Source organism: Geotrypetes seraphini, chromosome 2, assembly GCF_902459505.1.
Source record: "Geotrypetes seraphini chromosome 2, aGeoSer1.1, whole genome shotgun sequence".
Taxonomy (NCBI): domain Eukaryota; kingdom Metazoa; phylum Chordata; class Amphibia; order Gymnophiona; family Dermophiidae; genus Geotrypetes; species Geotrypetes seraphini.
In genome coordinates this window covers 170,089,558-170,114,072 of record NC_047085.1, presented here as the reverse complement: position 1 = coordinate 170,114,072, position 24,515 = coordinate 170,089,558, and the positions used below count along the sequence as shown (strand labels likewise).

The 24,515-nt window shown below is 39.2% G+C and overlaps 1 protein-coding gene across 2 annotated transcripts in view; it reads left to right on the top strand.

Moving 5' to 3' along the window:
- The window catches only part of NETO1 (neuropilin and tolloid like 1), a 291,913-nt gene that overhangs the window by 242,075 nt on the left and 25,323 nt on the right, over positions 1 to 24,515 (top strand). The gene's annotated exons all lie outside the window — the stretch shown is intronic.

Sequence of the window (24,515 nt, the reverse complement as noted above, 5' to 3'; positions counted from 1 at the left end):
TAATTTTTCAGCTAGCACGCGCTATAGTGCGCGCTAATCTTGTGCGTGCGCTAAAAACGCTAGCGCACCTTTGTAAAAGGAGCCCTAACTGTTGCAAACAACTCTTTAATAATGTTGATTGGTTAGAATGAAACAATGACTGCTGAGAACAGAAACATCTCTATAAGAATATGTGGCATTTTCGGTGACTGGCCAATCCATAATAAGATTAATGGGGGTAATGAATAGTGTGCATTAAGTGACAATCAAACAGTTTTTGCCCAATAACCTACATTAAATGGCAAATTGGTGTGCTATTTTACATTAACATGCTATTTCATCCCAAAATTATTTCATTGCAAACTATATAATAATGAAATGCAAAAACATGCAAATGCATGCAAAGCACCTCATTGTTGTATAAATTGAATAATACAGTTTATGTTTAATTTCACAAGCTGCATTATTCCTGGAAAAGACCTCCTTCAGCTAGCATTATTTCTTTCTGGGAGCTTCGGGCTACTAACACATGGCTTGATGTCCTCAGACACCTACTTAAAGGGGCCAATACATAAATCAATCACCAGCCTCAGCCCCTGCCAACAAAGATAACCCTTCACCCTGGTATAAGACCTCTCCCACACACAAAACTTACCCCTGTACATGACCTCCCTTAGCACAAGATCTCCCCCGTGCAGAACATGTCCCTCAAGCCTTACAGGGAGGAACAGGAGCTCTCCCAGTTGCTCCTGTCCACTTGGCTTCAGTATTAAAATGGCAGTGGTTGACTTCCCACTAGTGGTTAAACTGCAAAACTTCAGGAGTTTGGTGGTGGATGGAGGAAAAGGAAGCTTCAGAGCCAAATTTGCTTTTAGGGAATAAGTTCCCTGCACAAATTGCCCCTTTCATTTTTGAATAAGAAATCTGAGTTATCCAAAACAGGGGCATTAACCATGATCGTGTTATTTTAAGATGGCTACAATAATACTGCCTCTTTGTACATCTGATTACTTTTAGTGCACCAGGGAAAAAAAGAAACTGAACTGTAATGTAGGTAGAATATGGAAGGGTTTTCCCTAGGAACTCCTTTTTTTTTTGGGGGGGGGGGTAGGTGGGGGGAGGAATTACTGATATCCTGACAAATTTATGCTCAAACATAAAAAGTAATCTGGCTACAGCAATAAAAATGTTCATTTAACTAAAAAGAATTTGGGGCTCCTTTTACAAAGTCATGGTAGCGACTTCTGCTGTGGTAATCACTCCGACATCCTTAGGGATTTAATGGGCGTCAGAGTTCTTGCCGCATGGCAGCTGTTATTGTAGCTTTGTAAAAAGGGAGGTTTGTCTATTTAAAAAAAATAACTTTTAATGCATGTACTGGGTTTTTTTTTCTTTCATGTTTTACCTCTATATGCATTTTAACTAGAACATAAGACTAGCCTTACTGGGTCAGACCAATGGTCCATCAAGCCTAAGACTAGCCTTACTGGGTCAGACCAATGGTCATCAAGCCCAGTAGCCCGTTCTCACGGTGGCTAATCCAGGTCACTAGTACCTGGCCAAAACCCAAAGAATAGCAACATTCCATGCTACCGATCCAGGGAAAGCAGAGGCTTTCCCCATGTCTTAATAACAGACTATGGACTTTACCTCCAGGAATTTGTCCAAACCTTTCTTAAAACCAGCTAAGCTATCCGCTTTTACCATAACCTCCAGCAACACGTTCCAGAGCTTAACTATTCTCTGAGTGAAAAAATATTTCCTCCTATTGGTTTTTAAAGTATTACCCTGCAGTTTCATTGCGTGTCCCCTAGTCTTTGTAACACAATTAGGCCCCCTTTTATCAAGCTGCATTAGGGTTTTTTTAATCACGGTAAAAGCTCCGACGCTCATAGGAATTCTATGAACCTCGGAGCTTTTACCACAGTGGCCTGCGATAAAAAAAACCCTAACATAGCTTGATAAAAGGGAGCCTTAATGTGTTAAATATATAATGTACATTCAAACTGTTAACACAATTAATGGTATCATCCCTCTAAGCTTTCTGCCTCACCCACAACCAACCAGCATTGCCCTGACTCCCCCATATTCTGCTTTGCCCATTTCTCTCCTTTTCCTCTCCACCTCCCAGTGACTCACTCACTTAGGTGGTTTCCTGCTCCTGCACCATAGGTTTGCTGCTTCTCCAGGTCTGTACAACAGCTACAGAAGGCAAGCACAAGGCTCTGCTGCACTCAGAACTAGGAAGTTGAATCAGGCATTTCTGCAACATAAGCAGAGAATAAATTATAGAAATGTGTTGTTATAAAATTGCTCCTTTTCCTTTATTCAAGTAGATCTCAGTACACAAGTTCTCTTTTAAGCCAACCTAACTCATTGTGCACTTATGAAACTGGATGACTTAAGAATATAACATAAGAATAGTCATACTGGGCTGGATCAATGGTCCATCTAGCCCAGTATCCTGTTTCCAACAGTGACCAATCCAGGTTACAAGTACCTGGCAGAATCCCAAATAGTAGCAACATTCTATGCTACCAAGCCCAGGGCAAGCAATGGATTCCCCCATGTCTATCCCAACAGCAGACTATGGACTTTTCCTTCAAAGACATGTCCAAACCTTTCTTAAACCCTCGCTATGCTAACCACTGTTACCACCTTACATCAGGTCAGAACAATCATTCTCTCTGTTTACGTTTAAACTTAAAACTTAGTACTTTGAACTGGCCTATGGCCTTGTAATACTACTGTTACAGAGTAAGGGTCCTTTTACAAAGCCGCAGTAGAGGTTTCTACCACAGGACAGTGAGGTAAATGCTCCGATGCTCAAAGGAATTCTATTAGCATAAGAGCATTTACCTCGCCGGCCTATAGTAAAAACCTCTATTGTGGCTTTGTAAATGCCAGTGTAAGTTTCTGTTGCATCTGGAGGATATAGTAGTCTAGGATTAACTACTGTTTGATTTTTTTTTTACTCTATATTTTGGTTAGGAATTAATAGTTTAGGTCTATCTTATCTTATTTGGTGTTCTTAATTTTCTCAATTTTAATTTTATAAACTGCTTTGACCTTCTTTTTAGATAGAGCTTACAATAAATATCCTCCGACAATGAGTTCCAGAGCTTAACTATTTGTTAAGTAAAAAATATTTCCTCCTATTTGTTTTAGATGTTGAGTTTCTTTGGCAAACCATTTGACTGACTCAAAGTACTGTGTAGGCTGAAAATGTGCAGTATTCAAGCATTGCACAGTTCATCCATATCATTGAACATCATCAGCATTCTATCAAAATGAATTAACCTTTTGAAGGTTTTCTTCATTTATTGTACATAATAGCCATAATGAATTACAGACAAGTAAATTGTTTGTTGGAACAGTATATTAAAAATAGCTTCATCAGCCAAAGCAGTTTAAAGCTTATCTTGCAATATTCTATTCTCTACATTAAACAATCTATTTCAGACAATGCAACTATAAAGACACAGATCCACAGATGTGAGACTAACATGAGTTACTGCAGCAGAAGGCATAGAGGCATATTTTCAAAGCACTTAGACTTACAAAGTTCCATAGTAACCTATGGAACTTTGTAAGTCTAAGGGCTAGATTCACTAAGCCCAACGATCATGTCCCAACCGCTTTGCGGCCCCGACCCGATTCACTAACCTTCCTCCCGATCCGATTTCGATCTGCACATGCAAATGAGGGGAAGGGCATCCAATAGTAGGAACGCAGCGATTCACAAAAAAAATTAAGGAACACCGAAAAGAAGCAACTGCTGACTGTCCTCATCCTGAAATCCCAGTCCTGCAGCCTATCAAACCATCAAAAAAGCCCCCTGCTCTGCCGCTCTGCTCTCAAACAGGGATACATCGCCGCACTTCCAGCCCTTCAAGAGCCCTGCTCTTGCCGCCCCAACTCTCTACTGTCTTACATGCCAAAATAGAATCTATGGAAAATATGAATAGAGCGAGAAATCTCCGATTGGTCAATTTCCCTGTAACTCATTTGTTATCTCCTGAAATCTTGTTAAAAAAATTCTTTAAAGAAATACTGGGTTTGCCTAATGCGGAGAATTTTCCAATAAATAATTATTATTATGTACCTCAAAAAAAAAAAAGAATCTCCTCAAGAGGTGGATCATCTGATCGCTACAGAAATTAATTTAACTGAATTTTTGGAAGATACTTGAGGTGATTCAGAGTCGATCCACCCTGGTGATAACATGCATGAGCGAGATAGATAAAATGTTAATCATGAAACTTTACTTTAAAAATAGGTTAACCAAATTTTGTGGTGACTTAGTTAGGATTTTTCCTGACGTTTCTAGAGCTACTCAATTTCGAAGGAAATAATTTTTGAAGTTAAAGCTTAGAGTTTTGGCTCTAGAGGCGTCTTTTTATTTAAAATTTCCTTGTAAATGCTTAGTTAAGTTACAGGATGTTGAATATGTTTTCTGGGATCCCATTCAATTGCAACAATTTTTAGTTGCACGTGAGCAAAAATAATATTATTTCTTTCTTTCTTGTATTGTTTCATCCCTAAGATCTTTGAGGAGGCATGTATCCCTATAAGTAAGGATTGATATAAGGTTCGCAAAGGTCGAGTTTAAAAATTTTTTCTTTTATCTCTATTTTACTTTTCCCTTGTTCTTGGTGAGCTGAGAATCCATTCTTTATCTTTTCTTTACTGTATTAGTACCCTGCCTCCCAATTATGTGGGCTTAAAAAAGGATTTATGTATGATGAAATTATGTATTTTGACTGTAGATGTCTCTTTTTTTTCCTGTTATTAATGGATAATGTATTATTCAAATTATAATAAAACAGATTTGAACATAAAGCGGAGCTGCACTGCGGGGAAGGGTGGCAGAGAGCAGGAGAGTTGATTCGGCACAGACTTCCATTTTGGTCTTCTTTAAAAGCCTGACTTTGTGCTGGGCACAAGCCACGAACTTCTCCTCCGCAGGCCCCTTCGGTTCTCCTCCATCCCCTGCAACATGTGGAGTCGGCAGCACTCGCACACCGGCAGGAGGGAGGAGACCCGATGCCATCCCTCTCTCTTCCCCTTTGCCTAGAAGCATGGGCGAGACCGGATTGGAACACCGCCACGGCCCTTTGTAGAGCATCCGCATGGCTCCGGCTCAGGTTCCCAGCATGGAAGTTTGCTATTGGGGATCAGCCTGCGCATAGTACATTGGGCCGGTTAACAGTTTCCTCTTTTTGTGCAATCTGTAAAGTGTATCAGAGAGGTAAAAAAAGTTTTAAAAAGTTCCAGCAGAGAGCATGCGCAGACCATCTACAGACAAAGAAGATGGTCTGTGCATGCGTCAGGATCGTTCTTCAGTGATCCGTGTCGTCGGTGGGGAGCATTCCTCTGATCTCCCCCATTTGAATATGGACCCGTAGTGAATTGGTCGGCCTGCCACGGATCGCACACGGATCGTACACGATCGGATAGGTTAGTGAATCTAGCCCTTAGTGCTTTGAAAGTGAACCTCATATTGTATTGCTGGCAGCAAGGAGTTCTCATCAGTCTCTGAGATTTCCCAAAATACAATTCCTAAAACTCATAATCCTTAATAATCCAGGATCCGCCTAATAATTAAGTAAGACTAGGTGGTTGCCTAGGGCAGCAGCTTCTGAAAGGCAACATAGAGCAGCTGCCTCAAATTAAATCAATAACTATTGACAACCACAGAAACTCAAAGAGCCATCAGCAGGTATTTTGAAATTTCAAGTATATTCAGTATTTGATATCTCACCCACCATTACAGACATCCAAGCTGTGGACATAGACTGTTCATTCTGTATAAAACAGAGAAAATCAATTCAATTTATTAAGAAAAATATAGGGCCTGCTTTACAAAGCCACGCTTGTGGCTGCTGTGCGGTAACAGCCCCGAAGCCCATAGAGATCTAAAGGGCTTTGGGGCGGTTGTCGCACAGCTTTGTAAATAACTGCCTAGGTAAATAACTTTTAGGAATGCCCTTTCACATGTATATATCTACTGATATAGAATGAGATAGAGATAGAGATATGCTTACAATAGTCCCAAGTATCCAACATAACATGACATGTTGTTGCCATTTAACTAAAAGTGATGCCAGGAAAGAGAAAAACTCACGCACATCTCAATGTCAATGCTGTAATTACATTACATTACATTAGTGATTTCTATTCCGCCAATACCTTGCGATTCAAGGCGGATTACATAAAAGTTTTCAGAGATTACATAAAAGTTTACAGGAATAGCATAAGAGATGTCATAAGAGTTACATAAGAATTACCAAAGAGTTGTCGAGATCTTAAGGTGATAAATGTTGGGTAATAAGAATTACCAAAGAGTTGTCGAGATCTTAAGGTGGTAAGTGTTGGGTAAATAGAGGCATTTTAGCAGTAGTTGGGTAGCTAGAAGCATATTAGAGTATATTAAGGGTGTAGAGTGGGTAGGTGGGGTTTAGGTATGAACTGGTCGTATTAGATAGGTTTTATGTATTTTTTGAAGAGTAGGGTTTTAGTATCTTTCTTGAAGGTTTTGTAGTCTGTGGTCGATGACAACAGAATGGTGATTTGTCTGTCCAGTAATATCACCGAGGTATGTCAGATAATCCAAAACGTTGAATAAGCAAATGTCAGATAAATGAAACTTTACACACACATACACACACGTGTATGTATATATGTATGTATTTATATACATACACGTGTGTGTACAGTAGAGTTCTATAAAAAGCAGTAAAAATTGCACATGCAAATTTTGGCATGCCCCAGTTTGTGTACTTAATTTAATTGAATACCAAGCCAGTTATCATTAATAATTGGGATCTTAATCAGCAATTATCGGTGCTAATTGGTAATTAAAGCGATCCCCACTCCTATGTATCCCCTGTTCTTTTACTTTGTTTTATAATGATGTATTTATTGACTCCCCCTTCCCCTCTTTACCCTCAAGTCTACGTTTGTATTTGTAAATTGTCCTTAATGTTCACTCTTCCCCCTCTTATAATTATTATACATATATATATATTTTTTTTAACCTTTAAATTTTTTAGCATTGTAAACCAGCTAGATGCACGTCGATGGTTGGTATATTAAAACTAATAAAACTTGAGACATGAAACGTGTGAATTTAGGCACAGGATCCACACGTACATTTTACTTATGGGTCCAAAAGGGAGGCATCGAAATGGGAGGGTCATGGATGAATTGGGGTGTTCCTTGAATTCACATGTGTAGTTATAGAATAAGAGGGATCCATACCTAATTTAGGCGTGAAGATTTATTCCACATCTCAGTCGGTGTAAATGGCTGTGCCTAAAGTTAAGCGTGGTTCCTGGCTTCAAGCGTTATTCTATAAACAGCCCCTAACTTTGAGCACTGTATATAAAATAGTGCTAAGCACTATTTTTTGTGCTGATTTATAGAATTTAGTTCAATATGTATAATTTATAGCATGGGAGACAACTTTTCAGAATTATTGGGCGTGCTAAACCCAATGGAAATTCTCTGTCCATGGACACAGTGGAGAAATCTGTTCAATATGGGAGGGCTCAAGCACCCATGGCGCCCACAGAGCTGGCTTCTAGGATTTATAGGACTGTTTGTAGAATGGTCATGATCTTGGGTGAGAAGCTGATGGGCTACAGATCTGAAAATTAATGGGGGGGGGGGGGGAGCGACGACACACACACAAGGCTGAAAGTTTGCCTAGAGCACCTAATACTCTTGCACCAGCCCTATAGATATGTCAAGATATCACTGCAATTGCTCATTAATATTTTATTACATTGTTACCTGAGTATCAAGGGGGTTTTCTCTCAAAATGCTTAATTTGTTCATGCTAGTCTTTTATGTTGCCCTGAGCAGCCAAGCTGGAGCCAACAGGGTACAATTTCCCAAGTCAACGCCAATAGCTTGGGCACCATCAAGTAAGGACAAAAGGACCAAGACAGCCAGATGACTGAGCACCTGTTTCATTAATTTTGATTGTTCTTTAAATTATTACAAAACTTGGTTGTCAGAATTGGGAGGGTGTGTGTGTGTGTGCTGGATGTTGAATTAAGTATGGGAAATTGTATGTTCATTTATCCACAATGGTTAGATTCTGTGAAGAAGACAACAAAATCTGACTAGGATATAGAGTTATTTCTCAACCAAACCCAAATAGAACTTCTGCTATATATCAGTAAAACACACAATAAATGATAGTAGTAACCAAACAACCAGTGTATAAGCTTATTTAAATATCACTGAAAAGCTTATGCAAAAAATAGTGCAGAAAAAAAGAGACCTCAGATAACTAATTCACTCCTCATCTCAGTACATCACAGTCCTGTAATAGAGCACAGCAGTCATTGGTCTCAAAAAAAAAACCCCACCACAAAAACCACCATCATAGATATTGTTTCAAAACTTAATCAAACTGAGTAAAAAAAATGGATGGAACCCTTTTCTTTAAAAATAAAATGAAAGAATTTCTTGGATATAAAATTTTAATGTTTCCAGACTTGTCACGGGATACTCAAAGAAGAAGGCGAGAATTTCTTATGATGAAGCCAAGGGTTACATCCCTTGGAGGGACTTTTTTTCTACGGCACCCTTGTAAATGTGTAATACAATATCGTATGAAAAAATATGTTTTCTTTGAGCCCTTCCAGTTGACAGCCTTTCTGGCAGGAACTCGACTAGATGAAGGGAAATAAAAGTGAAGTGCAAATTGAATTTAATGGTATCCTCTCTCAGCTAAAGGGATCTTGTTTTCTTATATATTTGATTCAAAAATTTTGTTAATATTTGTTAAAATGTTCGCCTATTTTTTCTTGGATCTAAATGGAGGACTTGAGATGAATTTAAGCTAAATATTTATGTTATTTGATTATTATGTATTTTAATTCTTGAGTTTTATTTGCTTGCTTTTCTTCAACTTTCTGTACAAGTAGATACTTGATCTGTAAAATATAAAATTTGATAAATTAAAAAAAAAAATGGATGGAACCATTGCAATACATTTCATGCAATCCAAAATTCATGTAATCTCTCTAAAAGAACCCGGTGATCCACAGTATCAAAGGCAGATGCAACATCAAGGGAGACCAACAGGTAGTGCTTGTTTTCTGAGCAATAGGTCATTTTGTGTGGCTATTGGAGACGATCGATCTAAATTTTTTTTCTTTGCAATGCGGGGTGCCACAGGGCTCTTTTTTGGGCTCCTTTTACAAAGGTGCGCTAAGCGTTTTAGCGCATGCTAACCACTCGATAAACGCTAACATGTGCATGTTTGGCTATGGATGTGTTAGCAGTTAGTGCACGCTAAAACGCATAGCGCACCTTAGTAAAACAGGGGGGAAAGTCTGCAAGGCTATTCAATGTATGCTTGGCACCAATTGGGAAATTGCTCTCAGACTTTGGGTTACAATATCAAATTTATGCAGATGATCTGTTATTTTTCTTTGAGTTTCTTGCAGATAGGTTGCAGGGTTTTTGAATGTTGTCACGCTATATGGATGAAATCAAATTGTGGATGATGGCAAATTGCCTAAGCCTAAATGTTGCAAAGACAAAAATTCTATGGCTTTTGTCTGCTGGTGCTGAAGGAGCCCCACAGAACTTTGTGTACACAGAGGTTACTGTTCAGCTTCAGCAAGAGCTTAAAAGTCTGGGGGTGACTTTGGATACTTCACTTAATTTTTGTAGTCATATATCTTCAGTAGTTAAAACCTCATTTTATAAGATCAGGTTGTTTCTGAAACTATGTGATTTGCTGTCATCTGCAAATTTCAGATTGGTTAAGCAAAGCTATGTTTTGCCGCACTTAGACTACTGTAACTCTCTTTTTTGTAGTTTTCCCAAAAACTCATTAAGAGTTCTACAAGTGGTACAGAATACTGCTGCTAAGATAATAGCCAGACTGCTTCACTATTCACATGTCACACCAGTGCTTGCGGAACACCTTTGGTTGCCAGTTTTATGGAGAGTGCAATTCAAAATATTGACTTTGGTTTTCAAATCTGTTCATGACTTGTTGCCAAGGGTAATTTCCTCCTTGCTGCATGCTTATGTACCATGTTGGCCTTTAAGATCACAATTTAGGGACCTATTGGTTGTCCCTCAGCTACTCTTGGTTACTAAAGTTGTTAATCAATCTAGAATGTTCCAAGTAGCCGTACCAACGTTATAGAATTAAATCTCAGATTCTATTTGTCTAATTTCCGACTTCCTGGTATTTTGAAAAAGCCTGAAGGCATATTTTTTCCAACTAGCTTTTCAAAATACAAGCAATGTATAAAGTGGTAGCTGTGTGGTACTAATTGCTTTAGGCATAGATTTTGAGTTATAGGCTGTCTGTTGTTTTTTATTATGTATTTGTTATGTTTTGTTTTAACTGTGTATGTGCTGATTTTACCCGCATAGATGTTTGATATGCAGGCTATAAGTGTTTTTAAATAAACAAAAATAAGATAAAATGTCACTTTTTTCAGTGGAAAAGGGTGAATAGTAGAATACTACAGGGATTTGTACTGGGACCCGTGCTATTTAAAATATTTGGAAATGATTTGGAAACTGGAATGACAAGTGAAGTGATTACATTTGCAGATGATGCTAAACTATTCAAAGTTGTTAAAGCACATGAGGACTGTGAAAAATTGCAGGAAGACCTTAGGGAATTGTAAGACTGAGCATCCAAATGGCAGATGAAATTTAATGGGGACAAATGAAAAATGAGTCACATTGGGGAGACTAATCCAAATCATAGATACCAGATGGTAGGTTCCACCTTAGGGGTCAGCACCCATGAAAAAAATCTAGGTGTCATCGTAGACAATACGCTGAAACCTTCGGCCCAATGTATGGTAGCAGCCAAGAGAGCAAACAGGATTCTAGGAATTATTAAAATATTTGGGGCTCTTCTCTCTGGAAAAAAGGAGGCTCAGGGGAGATATGATAGAGACCTTCAAGATCATGAGGGGCATATAGAGGGTGGATAGGGACAGATTCTTCAGACTGAAGGGGACAACAAGTACGAGGGGGCATTCGGAGAAACTGAAGGGCGATAGGTTCAAAACAAATGCAAGGAAGTTTTTTTTCATCCAAAGGGTCGTGGACACTTGGAATGCGCTACCGGAGGAAGTGATCAGGCAGAGTACGGTACAGGGATTCAAACAGGGATTGGACGGATTCCTGAGGGATAAAGGGATCGTGGGATACCGAGGGAGGAGCTGGGATGTAACACAAGTATAGAAAGCTAACCAGGTAATAAGTATAGAAACCCAACCAGGTCGTGCATGTGCAAGACCGGAGGGTTAGAACTTCGATGGGAAGATAGGACTTCAATGAGAAACCAAGGTGGCAAGGGAGCCCCTTCTGGTGATTCAGACAGGTCGTGACCTGTTTGGGCCGCCACGGGAGCGGACTGCCGGGCAGGATGGACTTATGGTCTGACCCGGCGGAGGCACTGCTTATGTTCTTATGTTCTTATTAGGAAAGGAATGCTAAATAAGACCAAGAATATTATAATACCTCTGTATTGCTCCAGGGTGTGATCTCACCTTGGGTATTGTGTTCAATTCTGGTCTTCATTTCTCAAAAAAATATATATATATCAGAATTACAAATGGTTCAAAGAAGAAAGACCAAGATGCTAAAGAAGGATGGAACTCCTCTCATATGAGGAAAGGATAAAGAGATTAGGGCTCTTCAACTTGGAGAAGAGGTAGCTGAGGGAAGATATGATTGAAGGCCAAAAAATCCTGAATGGTGTAGTATGGGTACCAGTGAATCAATTTTTTTATTTTATCAAAAATTATGAAGACTAGGGGACACTCGATGAAGTTACAGGGAAATACTTTTAAAACCAATAGGAGGAAATCTTTTTTTCACCCAAAGAAAAGTTAAGCTCTGGAATTTGTTGCCAGAGGATCTGGCAATAGCAGTTAACATAGTTGGTTTAAAAAAGGTTTGGACAGGTTCCTGGAGGAAAAATCCTTAGTCTGATATTTAGACAGACATGGGGGAAGCTACTGCTTGCCGTGGGATCAGTAGCATGGAATATTGCTACTATTTGAGTTTCTGCCAGGTACTTGTGACCTGGATTGTCCACCGTGGAAACAGGATACTGGGCTATATGGACCATTGGTATGATCTAGGATTACCAGACATCCGGGAAAACCCAGACATGTCCTCTTTATAGAGGATTGTCTGGATGCCTGGATGGACTTTCCAAAACCCAGTAGTTTGTCTAGGTTTTGAAAAGCCCCCCACCTCCTGGTCACATCTGGAGGGCCTCTAAGCATGCGTGGATGACATCACACATCCGCGCATGCTCGGAGACCATCTGGATGCAGCCTGGAGGTCGGAAAACAAAGACGAGGGGGTAGGGCTGGAGACAGAATGGGATGTGGCTAGTGGCAGAATGGGGTGGGGCCATGTGTCTGGGTTTCTCTGGACAAAAATCTGGTAACCCTAGTCTGATCCAGTATGGCTATTCTTATGCGTAATGTAATCCTGCTGAAGTATAAGATGCAACTTCTATTTAACTGATGGTACAGCTCCATCATGTGGCCATCCATTTAATTAGTGACGTGTATTTAATTTATGACGTGTATTATCAAATGAAATAGCCAATAAGTAGCAATTTTTCCCAATATTACAGTATAAGCTAACAGTCAGACTACACAAAGTATAAAGTTCAGATTTTTTAAAGTTTTACATGGCTGTGAGCTCAGAGGACGCAGAAATGTACTGTGGCCTGATTGTTACAGTACTTCCCCATTGCTTGGGTATATTTTTGATTACCTATTTAATAGGTTGATTTTTTTTTTTTTTCATGCTGTGATTGAACTTAGAATTTTGTTGTGAGTTCTTATTTTGTATTCTCTGGAGATTTTCTAACCTAGTAGCGTTTTTCTCTTCCTTTGGAACAATTTTGTATCATTTTGAATCACCAAAAAATATAATTTCCACCTACTACTACTACTACTATTAATTACAGTAAAACCTTGGATTGCAAGTAACTTGATTTGCAAGTGTTTTGCAAGACAAGCAAAACATTTGCAATGTCTTGCAATACAAGTACGTACAGTTTACACACATCACAACTGAGCCGATGGTTCTTCTCTCTCTGACGTTGCAAGAGTGTAGTGACTGTTCTAAACGAGCGAGGTCTTGTAATATAAGTCCATATAGTATTTTGTACTAAAGTTTTTGGGTTGTGGAACGAATCGTCTGAGTTTCCATTATTTCCTATGGGGAAATTTGCTTTGATATATGAGTGCTTTGGAACAAATTATGCTCGCAAATCAAGGTTTTACTGTATTTCTATAGCACTTGACCTGGTATATTTTCCCCTCAATGTTTTGTTGGTTTCTTATTCTCAGCTCTGTCTTCTCTCCATTTGGAAGGGGCTGGAGGAGGGGACCAGGATTAACATGATTGGAAATTAAGCATTCAGGTCTGATCCATACTAGTTACACTCTAATCAACTAATAATGCCTTAAAATGTGCCTGACAATAGATAATCTAGTAGTCTGCTGCAGGTTCCCTGCATCATAGATGACAGTTTATTAAAATTCAATAACATCAAGAGTTTACCAGTGCTGCAGAACATACATACTGATAGAAAAAAAAGAAAGCTTACCAGTATGAGCCACAGTAAAAACACAGGTCCAAACCAAACCGAAAAGGAACTGTGGAGACAGATGTTGCTGATTGAGACCTTTATTTGATCTTGTTGCAACCACATTCAGTATGTACAAAATTGTTTTTCTCGTTCACTTTTTCTCATTCATTAAAGCACAGAGTTTCACACAACCATTCTGCGGTACTAAGTAATGTGGGGTTCACCATTATAATTCACTATTTGATATTTATTACCATACTTTAGGCCTGTTTTACAAAGGCACGCAGCAACAGACAAGAATCTCTATGGGCTTCGGGGCAGTTACCGTGCAGCAGCTGCTAGCGCGGATTTTTAAAACAGGCACTTTGTCTTTGCTCATTGATGGGGAGAGTGTGGTGCAGTGGTTAAAGCTACAGCCTCAGCACCCTGAGGTTGTGGGTTCAATCCCATGCTGCTCCTTGTGACCCTGGGCAAGTCACTTAATCCCCCCATTGCCCCAGGTCCATTAGATAGATTGTGAGCCTGCCAGGATAGATAGGAAAACATGCTTGAGTACCTGAATAAATTCATGTAAACCATTCTGAGCTCCCCTGGGAGAATGGTATAGAAAATTGAATAAATTAAAATTTTATACTAAGGATGATATTTATCTTTTCTCTCTTCATTTCACATTTCACGATCTTCAATCCAATATACATAGATCACACTATTTAAGTCACACTTACACCACAGCACCTTTCACATTATATTTTAGATGTTTTAACATATCCATTTTCACCCCAGAACCTCCGAGGAAGACACATAGGTCGAAACATGGACCGAGTTGGGTCCCATTTTCTAAGTTGTGGATATCAATGGCTTTTTGATGAAATAAAGGTCTCAATCAGCAACATCTGTCTTCACAGTTCCTTTTTGGTTTGGTTTGGATCTTTTATTCATAGATGTTTCACAAGGCAACAATATACCACAGCATAATTTAAACATGACTAAAATCCATTCTACTAGAAATACAAAGATAAAATATCTCAACATACATCACAATATATTGTAAAACTTTACTCATTGTTATGACAACATAATTATATATTCTTCAACTTTGTTTTATGACAAATAAATCCATTCTTATTAATAAAAACAGTAAATATTTCTGCCTTTTCCCATCCCATGGCTGTGCTACTTAGGGCTCCTTTTACTAAGGTGTGCTAGCGTTTGTAACGCACGCAGGATATTACCGTGCGCTACGCGGCTAGAACTAACGCCAGCTCAATGTCTGTCTAAGAATAAGCTTTGAAATGTAATTCCCTGAAAATGTCCAGATACCTCTTGTAATTTTTTTTTTTTTTTTTTTTTGGCTTAGCACACAAATTCAAGGTGGTGGCACATGGGCAGGGCATGGGTGTGCTCAACAATTACAAAATTCTATAAACAACATTTGCTAGTTTTCTAAGGGAATCTGGGTGTGCAACTCCAAAGGGGCATGAATTTGTGAGGGACAGTGGCAGGTCAGGGCATGCCAAGCAATTAGGTGTGATGTTATAGAATATAGTAGGCCTTGGAACTGGTGAAAATGCTTGTACCTAAAATTAGTATGAAAATGCAAACTTATGTTAATATTCTGGAATACTGCGTCAAGCACTGGTCACCGTACATGAAGAAGGACACAGTACTACTCGAAAGGGTCCAGAGAAAAGCGACTAAAATGGTTAAGGGGCTGGAGGAGTTGCCATACAGTGAGAGATTAGAGAAACTAGGCCTCTTCTCCCTTGAAAAGAGCAGACTTAGAGGGGACATGATCGAAACATTCAAGATAATAAAGGGAATAGACTTAGTAGATATAGACAGGTTGTTCACCCTCTCCAAGGTGAAAAGAATGAGAGAGCACTCTCTAAAGTTAAAAGGGGATAGATTCCGTACAAATATAAGGAAGTTCTTTTTCACCCAGAGAGTGTTAGAAAACTGGAACGCTCTTTCGGAGGCTGTTATAGGGGAAAACACCCTCCAGGGATTCATGGCAAAGTTAGACAAGTTCCTGTTGAATCAGAACGTATGCAGGTAAGGCTAGACTCAGGGCACTGCTCTTTGACCTAAGGGCCGCCGCATAAGCGGATTGCTGGGCACGATGGACCACTGGTCTGACCCAGCAGCGGCAATTCATATGTTCTTATGTTCACTTCCACATGGAACTGTCTGCTTAGGGGAAATTCTAGAAACCTACTGGTACCTAAGTTAATTAACAAACACCATTTAAAATGGTAATAAAACTGGACTGTTAAAGCACCTACTGGCATCTAAATAATATACTCAATCCAAATTAAATCCCACTGAAGGGTATTTGAAAGAGATCATGGAATAAAATGGTCTCAGTAACCCACTTGGATAGGGATAATTCAATCCCAGGATATCTTAATCCAAATGCCAAGTTATTAAGGTTTTAAGATTACCATCACTGACCAAATTACCTCCACCTCTTTTTTTTTCTGTGGCCAATTTTAGCTGTATTATAAATTAATTATTCTTTTTTACTTTTTCTTTTTATACATAGCAAATCATCACATCTTTAAAGTGTGCAGAGTAGTGATACTCCCTACAGGGACCCGTTTTGCCGCTACACTCCAGGAACACGCCTATGTAGGCACTTTAGACCATTTAACACCACTATGGGCATGGCTAATGCCGGAAATGGCATTAGGTGGCCTAAAGCGCCTATGTAGGTGCTACTAACGATAAAGATAGGTTCTGTAAATGTAAGCCTAGAAAAACCTGGCCTACGTTTCCAGTGTCTATCTTTCATGGAGGCGCGATTATAGCACGCCGTCCAATGATTGAATTGCGATCAGCGACTGCATTTTAGGCAGCCACCAGTATCGGTGCCCTATAGAGAATGTGGGCCTTAGTGCTTACCATCCCTGTTCCTTACTTTAGGCAGAGTATAATGAGATAATTCTCAGGAGATAATTCTCTAAAATAGGTGCTAACATTCGACAGTTCTGTGAGCTGAAGTTCATATCTTTAACTTATACTATCACTAAATTTCTGATAACCTGCTGAATCTCCCTCTGCATTAAAACTTCCAAATATATTCACAGGACTGAAACATAGGGCTCTTTAAAATAAGCTGCGATAGCGTTTTTAGCGCGCGCAGAATTTTAACACACGCTAAACCCACGCTACGTGGCTAGAACTAATCCCAGCTCAATGCATCTAGAACTAACGGCAATTTAGCTAAAACCACTATCGCAGTTTAGTAAAAGGAGCCCATAGTTATTTGATTTATGCCTCTAGTGAACATAGACATTAGATATTATATACTGGACTTTAAAAACTATTTTACCTTGTTTCAAGATTTAAAAGCACAAAATATAGATGTGTTATTTTAAATTCTGTACCAATAAAATCTATCACTCTTAAAGAGAATATATTTTATATTAAATAGATGTTAATTTGGGGAATCCATTGCTTATTTAGAACTTAGAGCATTTAAAGACAAACTAGAATTTTATTTTTACAAAACAAATTTATTTATAAGATCAGGCAGGCAAGCAGTAAATTTTAGTAAAAATTCAGGGATCTTTACACAAGGGAAATGTGCCACAAGATAAAATATTGCTTGAGAAGCAGAATAATTAATTTAAGCTGGATTAAAAGTAACTCACTACGATGTAGAGTCATGCTGATTGAAAGGTTTTTCAGGAGCACATGGCATGGTGAGCACACAGCATGTTGAATGTCCAACAATGATCCAAAAAAATAGAGAGACTAGGTAAATTTTCCTCTTTTTTTGGATTCTGGGGGATTGAAATTCCATCTAATTGCTGAGGCAGTAACCCAGGAGCAATTGTCCAGTCCCAAAGCAGGATTTCAGGTCCAAATTTTTTTCTGTTCCTGACTTTATGAGGTCATCTGATTTGCTTTTGGCTGGGCGGTATCTGATTGAATTTTAATAGTGTCTTTTGTCTGGAAAGTTTCAGGTGAATAGCTATCTTCAATGGCTTACATTCTCTGTCTTTTGTTCTACTCCAGCCTCTGTTTGCTGCCCAAGGCTTATAGAATGGATTTCAGTTTAACACCTGAATAGAAACTTTGGCAACATCCCTGCCCTCCTTTTTTTATCCATTGAATAGATGCTTAACACCTTTTGGTTTCAATCTAAAGGCAGTGCTGGCTCACTCTCTCAGAAGCCAAGTCAGAAATACACTTTATTTTATAATTGCTAAATCCAGCAAAACTCAATCATATCTTGGCTCGGGCAATATTTTATAATTTATAAATGTTAAATTCAGCAAAATTAATCATGTCATGCTATAGATGGAAAAAGCAGTCTACAAGCTGAGGCCTGTTGGACCTCATATCTCCAGAGAATCTGCTTCCTAGATTCTTCAAAGAGATTCAGACTGTTGCTCCAATTACCGTATTTGCCAGTATATAGGACACACTTTTTTCCCTTAAAATACGGTTAAAATATGGAGTGTGTCTTATGTGCCGGTAATCAAAATATGAGTTGAAATTGTTTCTACTCTCTCGGACGCCTCAAAGTCTCACAAGTATGCACTGTACACACGTGTCATAAGTACACACTATTCTATAGTACAGTACTTTGAACTTGGTAGATTTGTCCAGAATATTATCGGTGCTCTGTGATATTTTATGTTGAGATTTCTTGGTAAAACATGGCTCAAAAACAACACAGATTCTGCTATGATATTGCATTCAAGCTACGAGTGATTGCATATGCTAAAGAACATGGAATCAGGCAGCAGAGAGGAATTTTGGATCACCACCAACTGAAAAGATGATAAGAACTTGGAGAAGACAGGAAGAGGACCTACATAAAGCTATGCGTAGTAAACACATAGTAACATATAGTAACATAGTAGATGACGGCAGATAAAGACCCGAATGGTCCATCCAGTCTGCCCAACCTGATTCAATTTAAATTTTTTTTTTTTTTTTTCCTTCTTAGCTATTTCTGGGCGATAATCCAAAGCTTTACCCGGTACTGTGCTTGGGTTCCAACTGCCGAAATCTCTGTTAAGACTTACTCCAGCCCATCTACACCCTCCCAGCCATTGAAGCCCTCTGTGACATGGAATTGCAAAATGGTCGGAACTAGAAGAAGAATTAAAAACTTGGATATTAGACCACAGAAGCTCAGGATTTTCAGTTTCCACAAAAATGACTATTCAACAAGCAAGAATGATAGCTACTAACAATCATTGCTGATTTTACAGGATCAACATCATGGTGTCCTAAATTCATGAAGAGAAATGACCTACGGATGCGAACTAAAACAAAAATAGCACAAAAGATGCCAACAGAATATGAAGACAAGATTATTGAGTTTCCTAAATTTGTTATTCATGCAAGATAAAGAGAAAATGTTGTACTTTCACAAATAGGAAACATGAGGATGAGGTCCCATTGATGTTCGATATACCCTCAAGAAAACAGTAGATTCCAAAGGTGCAAAAAAGTGTTACACTTCTCCCTCTGGATTCGCGGGGGATAGGGCAGAGCCGGACTGCGAATGGCGAAAAACCGCGAATATCCGGCTCTGTGAGACTACGATGGGAACTCCCTACAGCTATTTCCTAATGGCGATCTGCACGGGGCAGGAGCGTAGGAAGATCTCTCCTGCCCCGAAAGCCTGCTAGACCACCAGGTAAGACCAGGATGCCGGGGGGAAGACTTAAGGATGGGTTTTTTGGTCATTTTTCCCCCTCCCCAAAAAATCGTGAATATGTGAAATCGCGATTACTGAAACCGCGAATGGGGAGGGGAAAGTGTATTGTTAAAACTTGTAGACATGAGAAAACGCATTACACGGTTGTGTTGTCTTGCTGTGCCAATGGAACAAAATTGCCGCCTCTTTTGATTTTCAAAAGGAAAACTTTGCCCAAGGGAAAACTGCCTAAAGGTGTGTTTGTGCACATTCATCCTAAGGGCTGGATGGATGAAGGGGGGATGAAGTTGTGGATAGACAATGTGTGGTCTAGGCATCCTGGTGGACTGTTAAAGAAACCTGCATTGCTAGTATGGGATAAGTCTCGGAGTCACAGAACAGAAGCTGTGAAAAATAAAATCAAACAACTGAAAATTCAAATAGCTGTAATTCCAGGCGGCCTAACGAGCCAGCTTCAACCTTTAGATGTCTGTATTAATAAACCATTTAAAGGATTCATGAAGGAGAAATGGAACAGTTGAGTGCAGTCTACGGATTTTGAAGTGACACCATGAGGAAGAAGGAAGAGGCCTAGCATTTTGCAGATTTGTGAATGGGTCAAAACTTCATGGAATGCTGTGAAACATGAGACAGTTGTAAAGTCATTTCAGAAATGTGGAATTAGTAACTCATTTGATGGCACAGAGGATGATTTGTTATATGTAGATTCAGTTTCTGAAGAAGAGGCTTCAAGTGATTCTTTTAGTTCTGGAGATGAATTTCTGGGTTTTGAGGATGAAGATTACAAGGTACCTAACTACAGTGTTCCCTAGTTACATTTTTTGTAGACCTAAATAACTATAAAATTAATACAGTAAATCATTATGGAAATTCATTAAAAAATGTAGAAAAAAATTTTTTTTTCTTCAAAATGTGTATAAGGAAGGGGGTGCGTCTTATACACTGGCAAATATGGTACTTATTTAATACTGCATATTTAATTTATTAATTTTATTAATACTGCATATAAAATTTATAAATATTCTTTGATTGTTTATAAACATTACTGGTAAAATTTGTATAGTAATTTTATTTTATGGTTAGGAATGACTTTTAATGATCTTACATCAAAAAGGGAAGCAACCTGTCGTGTTTCTTTTGATACGTATTACTTTGATTTTGAGCGCATTCGGTACAGTAGGTTGTTTATGTGTTTCATTTTGATGCTCTGTTGTCACAGCTTGTGGGTGTTGTCTAAAGGCTCATTGTGCAATATGCCATAATTTGCATTGGTATTTTTCATTAATTGTGATTTAATTGAATTAAATGAATATTAATTGGCTAAATACACTAAAATTACAGCTATATGCTAAATTTTGCAGAAGAGACTTGACTGGTCACCTAAAAAGAGAATAACAACCATAACCTTATTAACCTCCCTGGAATTAAAAGGTTATATGAGTAAAATTGATAAATGGATGTCTGATAATGGTTTTAATTTGAATGTTGAAAAAACAGAAATAATGATTATAGGAGAATCACAAGGACATATTTGGCCCCGTGAAATACTCTTAAATGATCATTTGATTACAGTTAATGAGGAGATCAAAATGTTGGGAGTAAATCATGATATGACATTATCATTTAAATCTCAAATAGCAAGAGTAATGCAGGCTGTATATTTTCAATTCGAAAATTACTCCAACTGAAAATTTCCTATCAGGTTGGGATTTCAGAAAAGTCTTACAAACATTAGTGCATTCAAACTTTGATTACTGTAATAATATTTATCTTGGCCTTCCATCTGCCTGTTTGAAAGCACTGCAGATTGTTCAAAATTCAGCAGCATGTGTTTTGATGGGAAAATCGTGATATGCAGGAATTCAAGTTGAAATTAAATCAGGAAAAAACAAAATTGTTTTTTGTGTCATCACAAAAGATTACTCTTGAACCAATAATTAAGATTAATTCAATATCATTTACAATAAGCCCTACAATTAAAATCTTGGGAGTTCTTAATCAGTGCTTGATCATGAAAAATCTGATAGATGCAGTGGTTCAAAAGGGTTACTATACCTTATAGAAATTACGTACCATCAGATCCTACTTTAATGCTGCTGATTTTACAATCTTAATTCAGACATTACTTTTGAGTATTCTGGATTACTGTAACATTGTATATTTGACAAGTACTAAGAAAAATTTGGCTAGACTGACCTTGGTTCAGAATACAGCAGTAAGAATGATTTATGGTCTGAGCAAGTACGACCACGTGACCCCTTATTATTGTGAGCTGTATTGGCTCCCGGTAGAGGCCCAGGTGATCTTTAAATTGGGATGCTTATACTATAAAGTCGCTTTTGGTGTTGCCCATTATATCTTGTTGATAGATTTGTTATAATGGCACATGAGAATAATAGAAAATCTCATGCCCTACTTACGTTCCCTTCAGCTAAGGGTTGTAAAAGTAAGAAACATCATGGGCATTGTCTTTCCTATCAAGCAACATATTACGACAAAGATTTCCATCCATTATTGATTAGATCCACATCTTATGAACATTACAGAAAACTTTTGAAGACTTTTCTTTTTTCCAAATTCTTGGTTAATTAAATTTCTGTAGACCATATTCCTGTATTTCCTCATAGCGTAATCATTTGTTAACCACATTGAATTAAGGGTTATGCAGTCTATAAATTTACTATTATGTTATGTTACACCGATTTTAAAGAAACAGCATTGGTTACCAATCTGCTATCGAGTACAATTCAAAACTCTGAAAATATCCCATCAAGGGATACATGGTATTTTACCTGATTATCTGACCAATTGTTTGAAGATGTATAAACCAAATAGAGCATTAAGATCAGAAAATAGAATGCTCCTAGATGTAGGAAAGAGAGGCAAAGGGCTAGATTCACAAAGCAAACCGATCGTGTACCGATCAGTTTGCGACCCCTTAGCGACCGCGGCCCGATTCACTTACCTCTCTGCCAACCATCCTCCGATCCACGCATGCAAATGAGGGCAACGGCATCAAAGTAGGTAGGGACTCGATTCACTAAACAAAACCCTGCAACACCGACTGGGTTGGCCAATCAAAAAAAAAGTGACTGCTGAGAACCAGTCGCTGAAGCCCTTTCCGGCTGCCTTCTGCCACCCTGCTCTCAGCCCTGTCAGCCCCGATCTACTGGAGACATGTCGTTCAGAAAACAATAATCCCCTTCCTTTTTATAGAAGACTGTGCAAAACCAGACCTGCTGAAGAGACCCAAGTGCCCGGCTGTGTAGTATGAGCGCTGCCACCTCAGACCTGGGAGATTTTTCTGCCCATGGAAATGGCAGGTATAGTGGCAGGTGTAGTAGCGCCCGGGAGTGGCATCAGAGCTCTGAGCCCTCTCTGAAGCCTGTGCTTCTTCAAACACACTTTTTGGACCAATCAGCCTCCTAGAAGCCAAGATCTGCAGTGGAGAGATCCTCGTTTCCTGACAGCCTGCTCCCTACAGATTCTGTGGCTTCTCTTCCCACCCACTGGTGTTACCGGCGTCAACTCCAGGGACTGCTGCTTCCCCAGCCTCCTGCAGCCCCAACTCTCCTGCCTGCACTTATTGCCTGCCTGCCCCGACTCTCCCACCATTCCCTGCAGTGTAAGCCCGTTGTTTTAACCCGTGGGCTTAAGCAGGTTAAAACCACGGGCTCTAAAAAATAGTTTAAAAAAAAAATAATTCTGTGCCGAGCCCGGAGGTCCAGCGCATGCGCAGACCATCTACAGATGGTCTGCACATGCACGCAGATCGCACAATAGTGATCCATGCAGGCAGATGGGGGCGTTCCTCCAATAGGTTCCAGAATTCGTCAAACCTGCCCGGATCGGGCCCGATCGGGCAGGTTGATGAATTTAGCCCAAAGTGAGATATGTCAATGCCAGCAAATCTTGCTTTTCAGTTGCAGGTTCCTCATGAGAGCTCCTGAGAAAATTAAAGAGTCATGGGATAGGTGGCACAGTTCAGTTGTGGTTATCAGATAGAAAACAGAGGGTAGGGTTAAATGGTCATTTTTCTCAGTGGAGGAGAGTAAACACTGGAGTGCCGCAAGGATCTATACTGGGACCGGTGCTATTTAACTTATTTTTAAATGATCTGGAAATTGGAACGACGAGTGAGGCGATTAAATTTTCAGATGGCTCTGAACTGTTCAAAGTTGTTAAAACACATGCAGTTTGTGAAAAATTGCAGGCAGATCTTAGGAAATTGGAAGACTGGGCGACCAAGTAGCAGATGAAAATTAATATGGACAAATGCAAAGTGATGCACGTTGGGAAGAATAACCCAAATCACAGTTACTGGATGCTAGGGTCTACCTTGGGGGTTAGTGCCCAAGAAAAGGATCTAGATGTCACTGGCTCTTGGGCATAAGGGCTATTCTATAAATCACGTCTAACTTTAGGCACTGTTCATAGAATAGTGGCACCAATATACAGGATTTAGTCCTATATGTTGCTTGTGTTGTATTCTACTAGTTTAGGGGAGAATTCTATAAATGGCACCTAAAGTTTCAAGTTTCAGCTTTTATTAAAATTTGATTTAATCACATCAAATTTCTAGGCGATATCCAAAAATTAAAATGGGTACAATTTAAAACGTACAAGCACATTGATTACAATTCAAAAGACAGACTATGTTAACATACTGAAACAGACGGGGAAGAGGGGAGAAATACAATCGTAACAGGATGAAAGAATAATGAAGGTAAGTGCAAAAGGTTAGGGAAAGATATGGAGGATTTGCCATAATTGGAAGAAATTTGCCTATAGATCGAAGGCATCCTTAAATAAGAAGCTTTTGAGTTTACCTTTGAACTGGTTAGGCGTTGGAAAGATCCATACTAAACTAGCATTCTGCAAAGGGCACACTGCATGGAACACCCTGTATAGCAGTGTCTTGCAAACTTTTTCGAGCCGGGGCACACTAATCCTAGTGTCCCTGGCTCGAGACATTTGGAAGCGCGCCGACATCAGCACATGCGCAAAGGGCCTTCACTGCGAAATGCATTGGGAGATTGCTTACAGGACATGCCTCTCTTCATAAGAGGCATGTCCTGTAGACAGTCAGCCAGCGCCGGCACCTCTCCTCTTCAGTACTGTGCCACACCTTAAATCTCAGGAGGCACACAGTTTGCGATACACTGCTGTATGGAAAACTAGCTTAGTGTGGATCTTGTGCCTAACTATGAGCACGGCACTTGTGCCTACTGAAGCCTG